This window comes from Ambystoma mexicanum, chromosome 9, assembly GCF_040938575.1.
Source record: "Ambystoma mexicanum isolate Mex_15411 chromosome 9, UKY_AmexF1_1, whole genome shotgun sequence".
Classification (NCBI taxonomy): domain Eukaryota; kingdom Metazoa; phylum Chordata; class Amphibia; order Caudata; family Ambystomatidae; genus Ambystoma; species Ambystoma mexicanum.
This window is the reverse complement of record NC_090931.1, coordinates 137,087,714-137,104,724: the sequence shown is the minus strand read 5'-3', so window position 1 is coordinate 137,104,724 and position 17,011 is coordinate 137,087,714.

The following is a 17,011-nucleotide window of genomic DNA, read 5'->3' as shown; positions in this document are numbered from 1 at the left end:
TCTTTGCAGGCGTGCTGGTAGGGGTGTCCTGCAGCTCGTCGTTGGTATCGGACCCTGTGGTGGAGTAAAGAGGGGCGAGCGTTAGTTATGGGTCTGTCGGATTTGGAATGGCAACGTATCAAATGCATTGGGGTGGTACATGAGGCTGATTTGGGACTGGGCCTTGGAGGTGGTCTCATTTTCGTGTGGATTGAGGATGCATTCATTTGGCTGCCTGCAGTTAGGGGGTGCATGCTGCACATGTAGGGGTTGTTTATGGCATCTTGATTGATTTGTTTATTCATTCTGACTTTTAGAGGGCGCTGTCAGGGCAAAGTATGTATTGCACTATGGGGTCACATGGTACTGCACATGTTCGTGTTTTGTGGATTTCGCATTGTTTCTCTTGGCCAACCTACCTGATTCTCCGGATGTCGGCACTCCTTTCTCCATCCCTCCGACTCCCTCTATGCTCTCCATTCCTATGGTGGAGGCGCAGATATCCTCCCAGGGGGTCAACTTGATGGGCGACTCTGAACCCCCCCCGGTAGCTGTGGCGATGTTCCTGTTCGCAGAAAGTATGCTGCGTACGCGGATCCGCAGGTCGTCCCACCGCTTGCGACATTGCTGTGGCGTGCGGGGTGTTGTCCCCACCGCACTTACGCGCTGTGCCACCAGGGCCCATATGGCCTTCTTGTTGGCAAGGGCCGTCCTGGTCATTTGACTGGAGAAGACGACGGCGGCATTTTCCTGGAGGGTCTCGGTGAGCACGGTCAGTTCCTCTCGGGAGAAGTGGACCTGCCGCTTGCGATCACACGCTTTCTTGGCTACCTTTCCCATATTTATTTTTTTAACTGGGGTTGCTACCGGGTTGGGATGTGTGTCAGGGTCGGATTTTTAATGGTTGTGTTGGGATTCGGATTTTATAGTTGTGCGGCGTGCTGTTTCCCGTTCCGGCCACATGCTTTTACTTCCGTTTCCGTATATTTACGGTGCCCGTAATTTGCGGTGCCCGCTCGTTACGGTGACCGCTCATTACGGTGACCGCTAAGATGGGTGGCGGTATTGCACCTGGTGCAGCGTACGGCGGCGGTAAGGGCCGTTTTGGGGTCATTTCCGCCATCGCAGCCTTTCGGATTCCGCCATGGCGTAATGCTCGTGCCCGATGGGTCGTAATTAGCCGCACTTTGCTCCTTCGTGCAATGGCGGAAACGCTATTTACGCTGTTGCGGTCCGGTCAGTCACTTTCCGCCAGGGTCGTAATGAGGCCCTATGTGATGACATTCCAGCGCGTACAAAGAGGCGGTAAAAAGCTCCTATTGTGCTTCAGCTTTGAGCTTTAGCAATACACAAGCTGGGAGGTTTCTATCATTCCAAGATGGAAGCATGCTCCGGTTGTAGTCTTTCAAAATAACTCTATGAGAGTGGCAAGGGGGACACATAAGTACCGCCAATGAGAGTACCTGTCTGCTTTGCATTAAACCACAGAGAATTTCAGAAATATAACAGTGACCAGAGATCTCTATATTTGATAAGTCTGTGATAGAAGAGTTGTATGTGCGAATCTCTAAATACATAACAGAAACATGCCTAGGTGCTCATATCACTGTTCACAACACTCAACATAACATTCACATATTTGTAAACATGAACCATACATATTCATTAGGACACTTTGTTTTTGGATGCAAGTATAAAACCGCTGTGACATCAGCCATTCAAACGTGGCACAAGGGCTTCTTATTTCTGCGGAATCTTAGTTGATCAGGGGCTGGGTCTTAGTGTGAGCATGCCCAGACCCCAATTCAGAAACATCTTTAGGCAATTATCTATAGACAGGACATGATACCCTACAAGAGACACCCAATAAACAATGCACCAAAAGGATACACAGAAAGGATTGTACCTCTTACAAGCCTTAGCCTGACCAGTAATAAGCCGATGAAGTGTTTGAAACAAAACCGGCTTCTAATGCATGGTAAAGGGTCCACATTGCAGGGGTTATTTCTGCAAAGAAGAGCAGGGCCATGCCTTATCTAACAGACCTGGCATTAGCATCTCTTATTAGTGCTGGCCTGCAGCAAGTGAAAATAATGGTGTGGCAGTGTAGAAAGGGTGTTAGGTCTCGTGGATGTAGAATTTGAGGCAACTTCTTTGATTGTTTTTTGTCTGTGGACACAGTATGGCATACGCATCAAAGCCACATACACAAAAAATTCCAGTGTATGGGCATGGTACACATCAGACAAAAACAGGCATACGCATTGTTACATAGAGAAGCACCACATAGATTGCATTAACCAACAAGGTGGTGACTTGTACAGAGATGAAATCATTGCTGCACACATATCACTACATTGATTTGCCATGGACTACTGTGTGCATGGTAACCCACAAGGATCCCTGTTTTCCTAATCAAGGTACCAAGTCACACTGGGGTTCCATCTAGTCTGTGCTAAGCAGTAGTTGGCTTGTTAAGAAAATGAAAAGACCTTTGATGCTCAGTGCATGCATTTAGTCCATGGGCCTCATTACACGGAAGGCGGTAATGGTTAACGGCCACCGTTAATGGTAACGGTGACCGTTAACCAGTACCGCCTTACTACGAGGTCCCTTAGCGGGTTGGTGCTTTAACGCCTGCTTTTTGCAGGCGTTAAAAACCAACCCGCTAAGGGACCTCGGAGCTAATTACGGCACCGCAAAATTGCGGTGCCGTAATTAGCGCCTTCCCCATTCCCATAGAGCCCTATGGGGCAGAAATGGGAATGGGGAAGGGCAATGGTGGAAGGGGGATTTACCGCCCCACCAACCTTGGAATGGGGCGGTAAAACCCCTTTCCGCCAAGGCGGTGCCGGTATTTTACCGGCATGAGCCATGGCGCTAATAGCGCCATGCCTCACCGCCTTCCGTGTAATGAGGCCCCATGTCCCAAAGCAGACACTAGAATAGTTAAGCAAGAAAAGGACAGTTAACCTCCACAGGCATGGGCCATATGTAATTAAAAATATACCCAAAAAACGTTTTTGTATGTCAAATAAAAAGACATGAAATTAAAGAACATAGTTTAAAACTTTTTTGTGTGTGGCATGTTAATTCTCTTGGAAGAATGCATAGATTTCATCAGCTAGCTGATGCTTTGTGCTGGCCTTCAGATTAAAAATGCCCCATGCTCACTTCTTAACACTGAAATGTTAATCACTTATTGGGCCTCATTCCGAGTATGGCGGTAAGGGATAGCGGCCACCGGTAACGAGACCGGTGGCGGTGATCCCTTACCGCCATACTCCGAGTTCCCTTTGCGCCCTCGCCCTTAACGCCTGCTTTGAGCAGGTGTTAAAGTCGAGGGCGCAAAGGGGCCTCCAAGCCAATAACGGTGACCGTAATGAACGGTCACCGTTATTTGCATCTTCCCCATTCCCATTGAGCCCTATGGGGGCTCATTTGGGAATGGGGAAGAGCCTTGGTGAATGGGGAATTACCGCCCCGCCAACCTTGGAATGGGGCGGTAATTCCGCCATCCACCAAGGCGCTGCCGGTCCGGGTACGGCGTCAGCCAAGGCGTTAATAGCGCCATTGGTTAGCGCCGTACTCGGAATGAGACCCATTGTGTAAAAACAATGGGCCTCATTAAACGTAGTGCGGTAAAGGTTTACCGGTAAGGGCACCGGTACCGGTAAACCCTTACCGCCTTACTACGAGGTCCCTTTGCGGGTTAGTACTTTAACGCCTGCTTTTTAGCAGTTAAAAACCAACCCGCAAAGGGATCAGGGTGCTAATTACGGTACCGCAATTTGCGGTACCGTAATTAGCGCCTTCCCCATTCCCATAGAGCCCTATGGGGCAAAAATGGGAATGGGGAAGGGCAATGGAGGAAGGCGGAATTACCACCTTCCCAACCTTGGAATAGGGCGGTAATTCCCCTTTCCTCCAAGGCGGTACCAGTAAATTACCGGCATGAACCATGGTGCTAATAGCACCATGGTTTACCGCACTACGTGTAATGAGGCCCAATGCCTTTTTAAATGATCCATCACTTATAAATTGCCCCTACTTGAAAGGCTGTCAACACTGAGTAAGGGGCACAGGTTGTGTGTCTCCAGAGCAGCTCAGAGGCGGGTTCGGAATATGCATTTGTTTGTTTTTAACAAAGGAACGCTTAACTTTTGCACCAGTGATCTAAGAGTCAGCTGTCTGGGTGGACTCCCCCCTTCTCCCTGAGCTATTTAGTTATGTCCTCTGGCCAGTCACCTGCCCCAAGAAACGGGCATTTAAACAAGTATGGGGTAATGTGAACATGTGACATTTTGGATGGAGTGCTTGAAATCAATAATTATCATACAATGATAACTGTCTGTTGACCAATGTCTGGTGTGTTATATAGTATATTTTATTTTGATGCACCAAATTCAATGCTGCACCATGTACATACTGTCTCATTTAACATATTTCTCACAGTGTCTTGTGATATTTTTTACTTTCCATCCACACCTGTTTATATGACCACAGGAAGTAAACTACAGATCACAAGCTTTCGGGAAGGAATAACCTTCGTATTATCTTCCTTCAGTTATATTTTAAGCGAAAAACGAAATCACCACCAGGCACTTGTGAAATGGATTCCTTCTGAACTCAGCAGCATTTGGAGGGTGCCACCCGCCTCGCACATGCTTTCACCCTTCCAGCTCAACACTGTCTTCCACAGATTGCAAAAAGGCTCACCCACCACAAAAGCTTTCACCAACATTCAAAAATGCATTAGTTCACATTGACCTCAAGCGGTCGCCCACCACACGCCCGTCAAGCACACATGATGTCACCTGCCTTGGAGAGTAGGTCAATTGAGCTGTGTGCTTATGGAGATCATTCTGAAGTTGGTGAACTAAACAGAACAGTTCCACAGACTTCATGGCTGTATAGTGGGTTGTACCAGCAAGTAATAACCTTGCTAGTTCGGGATGTCCACCAGAGTACATTTTGTTTCCCAATGAGCAAAAACTGTTACACGCAAGGAGCACAAACAAGTTTCGAACATTGAAGAAACAAACAGGTAAATCTGTCCGGAAATGAGGACATGAAAGGAACCTGCTTGCCAAATGAAGTATCCCCTTTCTATTTCCATCATGGCTGAGGAGTTGAGTCACCAAAGCCATGGAAGAGAGGAAGAAACTTGGTCGTGGCACACAAGGTTAGCAAAAAAGAAAAAAGCACAGGGCATGGGAAGAGTCCCTCGGGTTCCTCAGGGAAGTGTCACAATACCATTGGTTATCACCTGCATTCCGACCAATCTAATTGGACAGGGCAATCTTTCGGACACTAATGGCTACATGGTTATAAATGAACTCATATTGATAGAATATGAACTAAATTACAAAGATGAAGGGGAAGAAATCAAAATAAATTCATTCATTTGGGTGTGAATGGGAAATAAAACCCCTGAATTTGCGTTCTGTATTTTTTCTCACAAATTCAGTGGACGAAGTGGGCGGGAGCGGTTGGGAGCGTTGCTCCTCTACTTTTTTTTAATTAAGCTTCACTGTTCCTGTACTTTAATTTAAAAAGAAACCGTTCCGGAACGGTTTCATTTTAAAATAAAAGTGTAAGAAGAAGTTAAAAATTGTACTTCAGTGCACTGCATCAGGGGTAGGTGAGAGGGGCAGCCTCGATCTTTAGCATGCCCCTTCAGAGGTGCGAATGGTGGGTGATTAGAAAATGGATAGCGCGTAAAGCTGCATGCTGTGGGGGCATAAAATACATTTAATGCGTTATTTAAAATTACTTTTGCATTTTCTTGTGCTGTTTCTTTCCCCCTTTACACAGTGGTGGAGGAAGAAATGAGGAAAATTTGGGACCCAGGTGTGGGGTTTGTATTGGGTATCAGAGGGGATGTGGGAATGGGGTTTATAGGGGGCGGGCCAGCAGGGAACATAGTTCCAATACTTCTTTTCGATAACTGCACAAATTGGATATTCTTCAGGGGTTAAGCGAGGCGGCTTTCCGTGTTCCCACAGCCCTGCACAGCACATCATATGTATCGACAAACCACCAATTATGCAGTGAGATTGATCACTAGTTAATGTACATACTGGAATCATGCTTCCACCCTAGACGTGTAATAATCGGATGTACGTGATTACTGAAACCGAAAATGTCGAATTTGAAAGTCGCGCTGTGCAGTGATCACATAGATCACTTTCACCCACATCCCACATCCCCTTGCCCCCTACTTACCTTTTTTTCGGTGGCACACTTCTGTTTGTGCCGCCGACTCCACTCTATCCCTACGGGGTCACTCCCATCCCACACCTGGCGCTGCAGGGTCCTTTCTTCTTTTTATGCTTTTTTTTGTCACATGGAAGTTGTATTGTTTTACTTTATGTTTGCACCTGAGTTGTGTTTGGTTACATATGCTGCTCGAGAAGTAAAGAGAAGAGTTTAGCATAATCCGAGCCTCCGGTCTTGACATAGAATAGGGGGATTCACTGCATGCATGCATCCATGCGGTGTTCCATAGGGACAAGCTTCTTCTCTGAAGATTCACTGCAGGCTTCGGTGGCACTCCAACGTGGTTCAGAGCCTGGGTACAAACCCAGGGAAAAGCTTGAGGTTGCCCATCGGGCACTACGAGATTGAGCTCGTAGATCGCAGCAATACAGGAACCGACACCCGCAAAGTGGAAACATAAAAAAATAAGTCACTCCCGTCCCTAATAATGTGGAAAATACGATCGTTGGACTACGCATAACATAAAATAATAAACTGCAGTTCATAAATCGTATTACACATTAAGTATTTGGTCCATGCAGAGAGAAGGAGTTTAATTTCTACTGGTAATTAATCAACCCTCTTTTATTAAAACCCATAAAGATCTGCCCGGGATCTCCAAACCGCAGTGCGAAAAAGTCCAGACTAATGAGCAGTCAGTTAGAGAAACCGCATCTCATAAAAACATTGCAGCACAGTCAGAAATGCACGGGTAGCAATATTGATCATGTGTGCAGGGAAACAAAGTTGCACATAAATGGGGGGCGTGGGCATTTAACAAAAAGAAAGCTTGCTCCCAGAAGCCATTACACCCTCTTCATATGAGTAAATTACAAATGTGTTGAATGCAACAAATTTACATGTAGAAACAGAAGTGTAAATTAGACTTGTATGCAGTGGTAGAAGTGTACCAAAAGTAGTGGAACTGTGACTCTGGCGGGGGACAGAGTAGGCAGGAAGGGAGCAAAGTGCAACACTGTATTCAAGGGTTGCAGTCATGTTTGTTAACAGCCAATTGAATTGAAACAGATTTCATGTTACCTGTAACTGATATTGGGTGGTAAAGTGGAGAAGTGAGCTTTAACTTCACTAAGAACAGTTCCGGAATGGTGAAAATGGTTTCAAAAAGTAGTGGAGCTGTTAACAGTAAAAAATTAAAGTAGTGGAACTCCTCTCCCGACCGTTCCCGCTCACTTCGACCACTGCTTGAATGCCCGAATCTGTGTACATCTTCCCTATGGGTACCCAGAGGGTCAATCCCCCCAAAAAAAGCCTTTCACCAAAAAGGACCTACACATTGGAGTGAAGTGACTGCAACTACTAGAAAAAAGGCTCTGCCTAAGAGAGTTAAACTTCTCGATCATTTGTTGACTGACACTGATCGCGACACAGTGGATAAGAGGGAGGGCTAAGAACAAGAGAGAAGGAGAATCGCAAAAAAAACGAGACAGGACTGAGAGACGTGCTTGGTTGGAGAGGGGCCAGGTTGATGAGGACTATACCGTGCAGCTCTGGCATGGTGAAGCAGTCCATTGGTGGATGTCCGACACAAAGCTGGTCAGCAAGAGCAAGGACAAAGGTACCTGTGAAGCTTCTCTAAACATTGGAGCAGAGGAGCCTGCGAGAAGGTCCATGAACAATAGGCATGTCTGAGGAACCAGATACCGTGAGACGGGAGTACCTGGTCTGACACACGTTGAGCCTCATGCAAAGTTTGGTGTTCATTTTTGAGTTATTCGGTGAAATTACCAGCAAGATCTTTTATGACTCATTTGGGCGGAATTACCACTCGATTGCGAGTGGTGGTAAGGAAGTGTAAATCCCCAATTGTGTAGTCCATAAGACTTTAAGACTTCATGGGGATTTGTTTTTCTTTACTGTGAGTGGTCTGTTCATCGCATACATTTGTTGATGTTTGGACATAAAGTGGAGGATTGACCTCTGTGACTGATGCAAATAAAGGTGATACCAGAATTACCGCCATTTTCTTTTTTAACTCATCGCAGAACGTGTAATGAGGCTCATTGTGCGAAGACAGCCTGCAACAGGGAAGAAGTGAATAACTGAAACTGAACCCTGTGAAGATTCAAAATCAAGGAGAGGTACAAGAGACCAGAAGAGATTCCAGGCGCTGAAAGCAAGACAGCAGAACCATGGACATGCTGCATTCTGCGAAACAGAGTACAATCCCATAGCAGAATATAAGTAAAAGAAGGGGCATCACTGAAGCTCTCTATTCATGGAAATGGAGTGCATTCCCAAAGCATAAACAAAGTGTGAAAAAGAAGCTAAGTGAATTCCTGCATGTGGGGAGAGTGAGTTCAATCCCAAAGAGAAACTAAAGTACGATCAAGAAAGAAAGGAAAATGCTGCATTTTGGGAAATTGACTACAATCACAAAGCAGGACCAAAGGCATGTGGGATGAATCCAATTGAGTCATCACTGTTTTCCCGGCTGTGACCTTCCCCCATGTGGCCAGGGGGCAGCAGCGACTTCGTGATTCTGACCCTGGGGCGGCTAAATGCTTGGGGGTTTACATGGGGCAAGACAGCCTCCAGGAAGATATCCTGACTTCATCAGGTCAGATGCGGTATCCTCTACAGTTACGGGACCTTAAACCCCTTCCTACAATGCTAAGAACTATTTCCTCCCTAAAAAGTACTGGGAAAGAAACAATAGGAGTATTCTAAATTAAGATCACCTGCCCAGTACTGAGAAGAGAAAGAGGCAAGGGGCGATGGACCTGGATGCAGGAATCCTGTGTTGCAGAGAGAGGGGCCTTGAACTGCTGTGCCAAAAGAAGGAAGGGGCACCCTTGCACTCTAACTACCTGTGGGGAGCCATACAGCAATGAAGGAACCAAAGAGACCAGTCTATCCCCTTCAGAAAGAAGGGGAAGCTTTAAGCATCAGCAGAGTACCATAGCCCAAAAGAAATTGCCTGTTTCCTTACTCTGCTGGGGTGAGGCCCATCGAAGGATATGGTAATGAGACTGAAGCAGTTGCATCTCTCTGCGAGGAATGGAAAGCAGAAAGGCTGGGACTGGTGTGGCGGAGCGAAGCGGCTCACAGACAGAGAAGAAATAAGCTGCTGCACCAGGTCACGCTGCAAGAATACCAGAAGCCAGCGAGGGACTCCTGAGCATTGGCAGGTGAAAGAAAGCAGCGCTTCACTTACCGGAGCCAAGCAGAAAGCAGGCGTGTCAACTGGAACCCACGTGAGACAAGAAACCAAAGTAACTGTGCTCGCAAGAAGGAAGCTGACGGGAACCCTTCACCGACAAATCACGAGAGAATCCAGGAATGCCAACAAGAACCGGTGCGTCCAAACAGGAGCAGTGTGGACATGGGGCATATCGGTGAGCACGCCAAGTGCACTTGGCAATTAACTGTGAACCACGTAACTGAGAGAGTGGAAAAGAATAGACATATTATAAAAGGGGGAATTAAATCACAAACAGCCTCTCTTCAAATGTGAGAATTTGTACTGTAAAAATACATAGAAAATATCAGGAGTACACAATATCCAAAAATATATATAAGAGACTTGGCAGGAAAGTATAGCAGGCAGAAGTCCTGAGCAGGAGTATCATGACTGGGAAAAGGGATTGTGTTAATCCAGAGAAAAGGAAAAACAAAATCTGGCAGAAGAATATACCAGATTCCTGAAAGAAACTATAACACTAGACATTTTTTGTGCAGGTTTTGTTGTTGGCCAAGAGAGGCCCACTACACTGTTGTGTATGAAACCTTAAGGAGTAAAGAAGAATCTAGGGGAAGGGAACCACTCTCTGGAGCAAGGATCTTTATCCCTGAAGACATTTTTGTTGGAGCCATTTTCTTTATGAACACTTTTCTAAACCACCCAAGATTAAAGACATTTCCCTATTCACCTGATAGTTAAGTTTATAGTGTGAGGGTCAAAATAGAACTTTGAACACAGGACAGTTTTCCTGTTTGGACATTCTGGCGCAGACAGATCCTTAGTTTTGGTTTAGGTAGGAAAATTCATTTTAGAGCAGGGTCCAAGTTAGAGCTAACTTGTGTTTAACAGGGTTAGAGCTAACTTGTGTCCGAGTTTCATTCCTGACTCCTCACAAATGTCAGTACAATGTATTAAAGGAAATGGGGCACATGTGCAATACACAAAAGAAGAGAAGCAAGTGATCATGATCTCTGCCTCAAAGCCAGCAAGACAGAAATCCTTCTCATTGGGACGCCTGCTGCTAGTTCTCCCCTCACTCTCTGGCCAGACTCCTTGGGTCCCCTCCCCTCATCCACTTGTGAGGCAAAACATCTTGGGATCATCTTTGACTCCTCTCTTTCCTTCTCGCCACACATCGTTGCCAAGAAGTCCAATGTTCAGCTTCATCTCCTCACAGGCATTCTACATTTCCTCACCTTCTCTCAGAAGCTCAATGTCTGATCTCTATAGGCTTGACTATTGCAATAGACTCTTCCTCAACCTTCTTCTTTCCTCCCTTCACCCCCTCCAACTAATCCAGAATAGGACTGCAAGACTCACCTTGGTCTCATGCCCAGGGACCTCATCTCCCCAGCCCTAAAATCTTTCTGCACTGGCTCCCGGTGACTGCAGAATCAAATTCAAAACTCTTTGCATCATCCACAGGGCTGACTGGGCCTGGGACCTCTCTACATTCCGCTTTCTCTCCCAAAATACCTCCCAGCCAGAATCCTTCGGTATTCTGGCTCCAACTCCCTGCAGGTCAAACATTTCTCCAGGCAGAGAGTCGGAGGTAGATCCCTCTGCTCGGCTGGCACCTCCCTTTTGAACAGCCTCCCCCCCTCAAACTTGAGCCAGATCTTCTTAAGTTCGGGAAACATCTCAAGACCTTCCATTTCTCCTCTTCCTTCCCTCATTCCCCCTTCTGTGCTAAACTCTGCACCTGCCACTGAGACTGGGGCCTTGTCCCTTCAGAGTCATACAGGGACCAGACCACCCCCCCCACCAGTCCCTTCCATCACCCTCTGCCAGCAGTTTTTGTTGGACTATCCCAACCCAGTCCTCCTGTCCACATCAATCTTCCTCCCCTGCCCCCTCTTTCCCCTGGTACTTGCCGCTTTGGCCTGACCAGCACTTGCCCGCCCCCACCTGTGGGGGTACCCCACTCTTGAACTTCTCCCTCTACCCCCACCCCTTGCATTTATCACCTTGTCACGCACTTGCATGGTAGGATTGTCACAAGGCCAATATAACAATTTCTTGGTTCTTTGTTGTATTTATATGATTCCCATGTCGCCCGCCCCCTGCATTTTGTCTTGTGGGACCTCGAAACACCTGTGTATAGGCACAATACAAATGTCCAATAAATAAATAAACGTCATCTTGGGAACCAATCCCAAAACGTAACCACCTTGACAGACTTGATGAAAACAATCATGACCGGGGAAATGCAGTTAAACCCACTTATATTTTTGTCCAGTTTTGTGAAAGATGACAGGTCTGTTACTGGGATGGTCAGGGTGAGGATGTCACTCTGGCTCAGCTACGCAAGGTGAGATGCCTTCACTGTGGTGCCTCGGAATTTGGACCGCCAGCTCCAGCATGCAGTGTGCTTGTGTACTGGCTCTTCTGTAGATGCTTCAGGAGTTCTGACTCCCACTCCCAGTGTGCAATGGAGGTCCTATTCTTTCTGTGTAATTTTAATCGTTTACACTGTGAAGGGCAAAAAAGGTGTACAATGCACTTGTACGCCTTCCTTTTGCACTTTACATTTTAAATTGTTTAAATACCACCTGGCATTTATGCAAAGCAGAAAGAATTTAAAATGGATTCCTGAGGAATCCACCTGCTTTTGCTGGTGTTAAAAGCATGAGGATACAGTTGGAGTCCAAAGCGTTTACACTAGCATCAGAATGTAATGTTGGCGAAAATACTTTGGCATTTCTATGGTGGAAATGAAGGTGTTGGTGGAAAGGGTAATTCCATTGCGTGCCCACTCTCCACCATACAAATGTATGAAAATGTGCTCTGGTGTAAAAATCACGCGTAACATTTTGATGCATGCAGCTGAGGTCTCGGTCAATGGAATTTCTAGTTTCCCGTGGGTACTGTGTTCTGCTGATAAGCAGTACTGGTCACGTGTTGCCATCCCAAACCTGCAGCATCCCTGCACCAGAGCCTTCCTGTAGGCGTCGCTTTGCTGGCAGACCTCTGGAGATACTAGCAGTGGTGAATTGCATTAGCGATGTCCCCAGTGGCGTCATGCATGGTATTATTTGTGATACCATCTGTGATGTCATGTGCAGCGTCATGAGTGTATATATTGTCAATAGTGGTGATTACATTTGGTACCATAACTGGTGAATCTTTGCTCTTTTGTTGTTTTGTGCTGTATCACAGCATCACTTTAACCACAATGTTTCACTGTTTATTAATGATATACACTAACATGCTCACAATTTCCACTATAGCCATGCTGGGGGCAAATCCAACTCACCCAGTGTGCCACTGGGTAAGGCGTTTGGTTTTTCACCATGTGCCTTGGTCAAGTTACCTCGGGCAAGGCCAAAGATCATGGCCTAGGCACCTCATAAACACCCAATCTGCTCAGTGGACATGCCGAGTATACATGGTGCCTTGGCATGACTGGACTCTCTAAGAACAACAAGTTGGCCGTACACAGTGGACACTATGCCAGTGGCATGGCATATGGCTACGCCCCATGCACTGCCTAAGCACCCAATGTGCCCTCCCAGTGGTTGTTTATCCTGGAGCTTGTCCGTTGACCATTTCCTAGGCTCCTCCCAGAACCCAAAAGTGCCCACTGGGCATGGCCTGCTCACATGCCCATTGATCACTCTGCCTGGGGCAACTCTTTGGATTTGCCCAAGGCACCTCCTGGACACCAGTTGTGGCCACTGTCGAAGTCTTTTAGCCATGGCTAGTGAACACTGTACCTGTAGCACAGCATTCGGCCATGTAACATATTCCCCCGAGAGCCCCAATATCAGGCACCACATCTCCAGAGCGAGGATGATGACATGGACGGCCATCTGTAACAGCAATCCCTGCTCACTCTGAGTTTTCTGATGAGTGCACAAGTGTGTCCACACACATTTTCAAATTCAAAATGGCACCCAGGCACAACGCTGATTTAAAGGCACAGTGCCGACAATTAAACAGTGTATACACTAATGAAGGCCCAATCTATGCCCACAGGAAAGTCATAATAAGACCAAGTTTCAAATGAACATTCTGAGAGAACAAACCAATCAGAACACATAAAGCAGCCCATCCCATGGGTGGACCAATCATGGGCTGGTTTAAGGAGTCATTCACCAGCCCAGTCCTATAGAAGAAGGTGGAACATACAAGTGAAAGGTACAAACTTAGAGGAAGCAAACAGGCTTTGATCTGCACCATGGATGTATGGAGATGACACTGCCTTTGGAAGGGTAGTGCATTTGTTGCAGCTGTTCACAGTTGCTCTGGCCGGGGCTATACCAGAGGCTAGACCTGAAGAGTTGGTGATGTATTGAAGAGAGTCCCTAAGGAGAGAAGCCTGCGTGCCAAACTGCATACCAGAGTGAAGGTCTGAAGGTGGAATATTTCCTGAAGAAGTCTGAAAAGAGGACTACCTGGCAGGAGGGGCAGAATATCATCATTTACCTCAAAAAGACCTTGAAAGAGGGTGGATAAATACCTATTTCTATTAATAAGAATATGCTGTGTGAATCCAAGTTCATGTAGAGATCTGAGAGATGTCTCACAAGATGCTTGTGGAAGGACCTGAGAGAAGCCTGAGTGGACCCTAGGTCAAGTAGAGACTTGAATTAAGTCTACATAAATCCAAGGTCGTGGAAGGACCTGATAGAAGCATGAGTTGACCCTAGGTCATGGAGAGACTTGAGAGAAGTCTACATAAATCCAAGGTCATGGAAGGACCTGAGAGAAGCCTGAGTTGACCCTAGGCCATGAAGAGACTTGAGAGAAGTCTACATAAATCCAAGGTCGTGGAAGGACCTGAGAGAAGCTTGAGTGAACCCTAGATCATGGAGAGACTTGAGAGAAGTCTATATAAATCCAAGGTCACGGAAGGACCTGAGAGAAGCCTGAGTTGACCCTAAATCATGAAGAGACTTGAGAGAAGTCTACATAAATCCAAGGTCATGGAAGGACCTGAGAGAAGCCTGAGTGAACCCTAGATCATGGAGAGACTTGAGAGAAGTCTACATAAATCCAAGGTCGTGGAAGGACCTGAGACAAACCTGAGTGAACTCTAGATCATGGAGGGACTTGAGAGAAGTCTACATAAATCCAAGGTCGTGGAAGGACCTGAGAGAAGCTTGAGTGAACCCTAGATCATGGAGAGACTTGAGAGAAGTCTACATAAATCCAAGGTCGTGGAAGGACCTGAGAGAAGCCTGAGTGGACCCTAGATCATGGAGAGACTTGAGAGAAGTCTACATTAATCCAAGGTCGTGGAAGGACCTGAGAGAAGCCTGAGTTGACCCTAGGTCATGGAGAGACTTGAGAGAAGTCTACATAAATCCAAGGTCGTGGAAGGACCTGAGAGAAGCCTGAGTTGACCCTAGGTCATGGAGAGACTTGAGAGAAGTCTACATAAATCCAAGGTCGTGGAAGGACCTGAGAGAAGCCTGAGTTGACCCTAGGACATGAAGAGACTTGAGAGACGTCTACATAAATCCAAGGTCGTGGAAGGACCTGAGAGAAGCTTGAGTGAACACTAGATCATGGAGGGACTTGAGAGAAGTCTACATAAATCCAAGACTTGAGAGAAGTCTACATAAATCCAAGGTCGTGGAAGGACCTGAGAGAAGCCTGGGTGGAACCACAGCCTTGGATAGACCCGAGTAAGTTGATGTGTTAAAGGAGCAAGAGGCCATTGGAAGGACCAATTAATTTGTGCAGGCCATATATCCTACAGAAGGCAAAATCACAAGTAGCCAGAGGAGGGGGCTGTCCAGGAAAGCATTTTGTAGAGTTCTGTTCTTTAGAGTAGGGTGGACTTTATATGTTAAGGTTTATAAACATTTGTGTTGGCCAAACTTGGAGAACTTTGTTTTTGTAGCATGGGCTTTAAGTCTAAAGGACTCATAAAGAAAAGGTTTGCACTTCCTTTTGGCCACCACCTTTAAACTTTGGTAAATAGAATAGATTGTCACTGAAAACACTATACTTAAAGTTTAGTTAAGTTGACCTGATTTACCGCAAAAAAAATGACTTGCTGTTGTGGCTCCGAACTGGAGGTAAATTTCCAGCAATGGCTACTAGGTGGTGCTGCTGAATGTGTGGCATGGCTGAAATGAACTTCCCTACTTTCACATTTATGGGGAAAGGGATTATTTCAAACCTTTTTAAACCTAACATAACTTTCTGGGTGTTGTAGTTTTGTGGTTGCCACACTATAGTTAAGGTGTGCAACTAGTTCCGTAGAAAAAAGGAAAATTAAATAGAATTGCTAATAACTTTTGATTTGCAAGGCGGATTCGGCTGATATTTTGCAAAGTTTTTATTTTTTATTTTATTGTTTGATGTGCTGACCTAGCTCTAGGGCAGCGGAGTGCTGTACAGAGTGAGGATAACCAGCATTTGGGCTGGCATCTTTTAACAGTAGCGCAGTACTGTGAGTCCCCTCTGACCCCCAAGGCTGGAAATATTGGGAACGATGTGTTAAAAAATGAAAGAGTTATTAAGAAAACAAAAAAACACTGTTTCAGCCTGCTCCCATTGATTTTCCCATGGAGAAAAAGTCAAAATGTATGCATAGTACCAAATAAGAAACAACTTGGGCACTAAGAATTGACTAGATTTCCAGGATGGCTCTGGGGTTTTTCTGGCCAGTAGTTTTTCAAATATTTGAAGGGAGTGATCAGTGATGCCATCAGTGATGTCATGTATGATGCAATTAGTGATGTCACCATTGATGTCATCAGTATGGTCATACGCTGCGCAACAGATTGCACATAGTTAAGGTGGTCTTGCTTGAAATGTGACTGCTGAATTTCAGGGATGTTGTTGTGTTAAATCTGATCACATTAGCTCTCCCTTAACTAAGGTTTTTTCCACTGAATCTATATATTTATTTAATGAAAAACATTAGTTGAATTGAAGTTAAGGTGAGTAAACTTAACGCAATAAAATCCTTCAAATTCAGCACATTAGGAAACTCTGACCGGCTTAACTCAGCGCATTCCTGTGGATTTCCACCATAATGTCATATCCCCCATAATTCCATTTTGTACGGCATTGTAAATTCCTTCTCTTACAATATATATGTGCTCTTGGGCTTTGCAATGGGAACGCGCCGAGTTAAGCCAGTCTTGAGTTTCCCAATGCGCTGAATTGCAAGGGTTTTGTTTTGCCATAGTTTTTTCTCTTCGTCACTGGCAATGGCTTTCGGCTGTTCCCACTGTATATTTCTGGCACTTCTCCATGGCTTTTGCCCGTGCCCACTGTATATTTCTCAGCTCCACTCTATATGGCCTTTGGCCATGGCCACTGGACATGGCCTTCAGCCATGCCCACTGTATATTTTAAATCAGCAACGGGCCACTAGGCATGGACTTTTGCCATGCCCACTGTACATTTTACAAGACTACCAGGCTTTCAGCTGTTTAAAACGCTAGCACTTTCAGCCATGGCCAGTGATTTTTCACCCTCGACCTCACTGTACCTGTACAAATATCTATTTTTAAAATAACGTTTTCCCCATATCCCCAGCTGTAATTGCAATGTAGTACTTACGGTTTTGGGTATCTGTAGTTCTCACATAGACAAGATTAT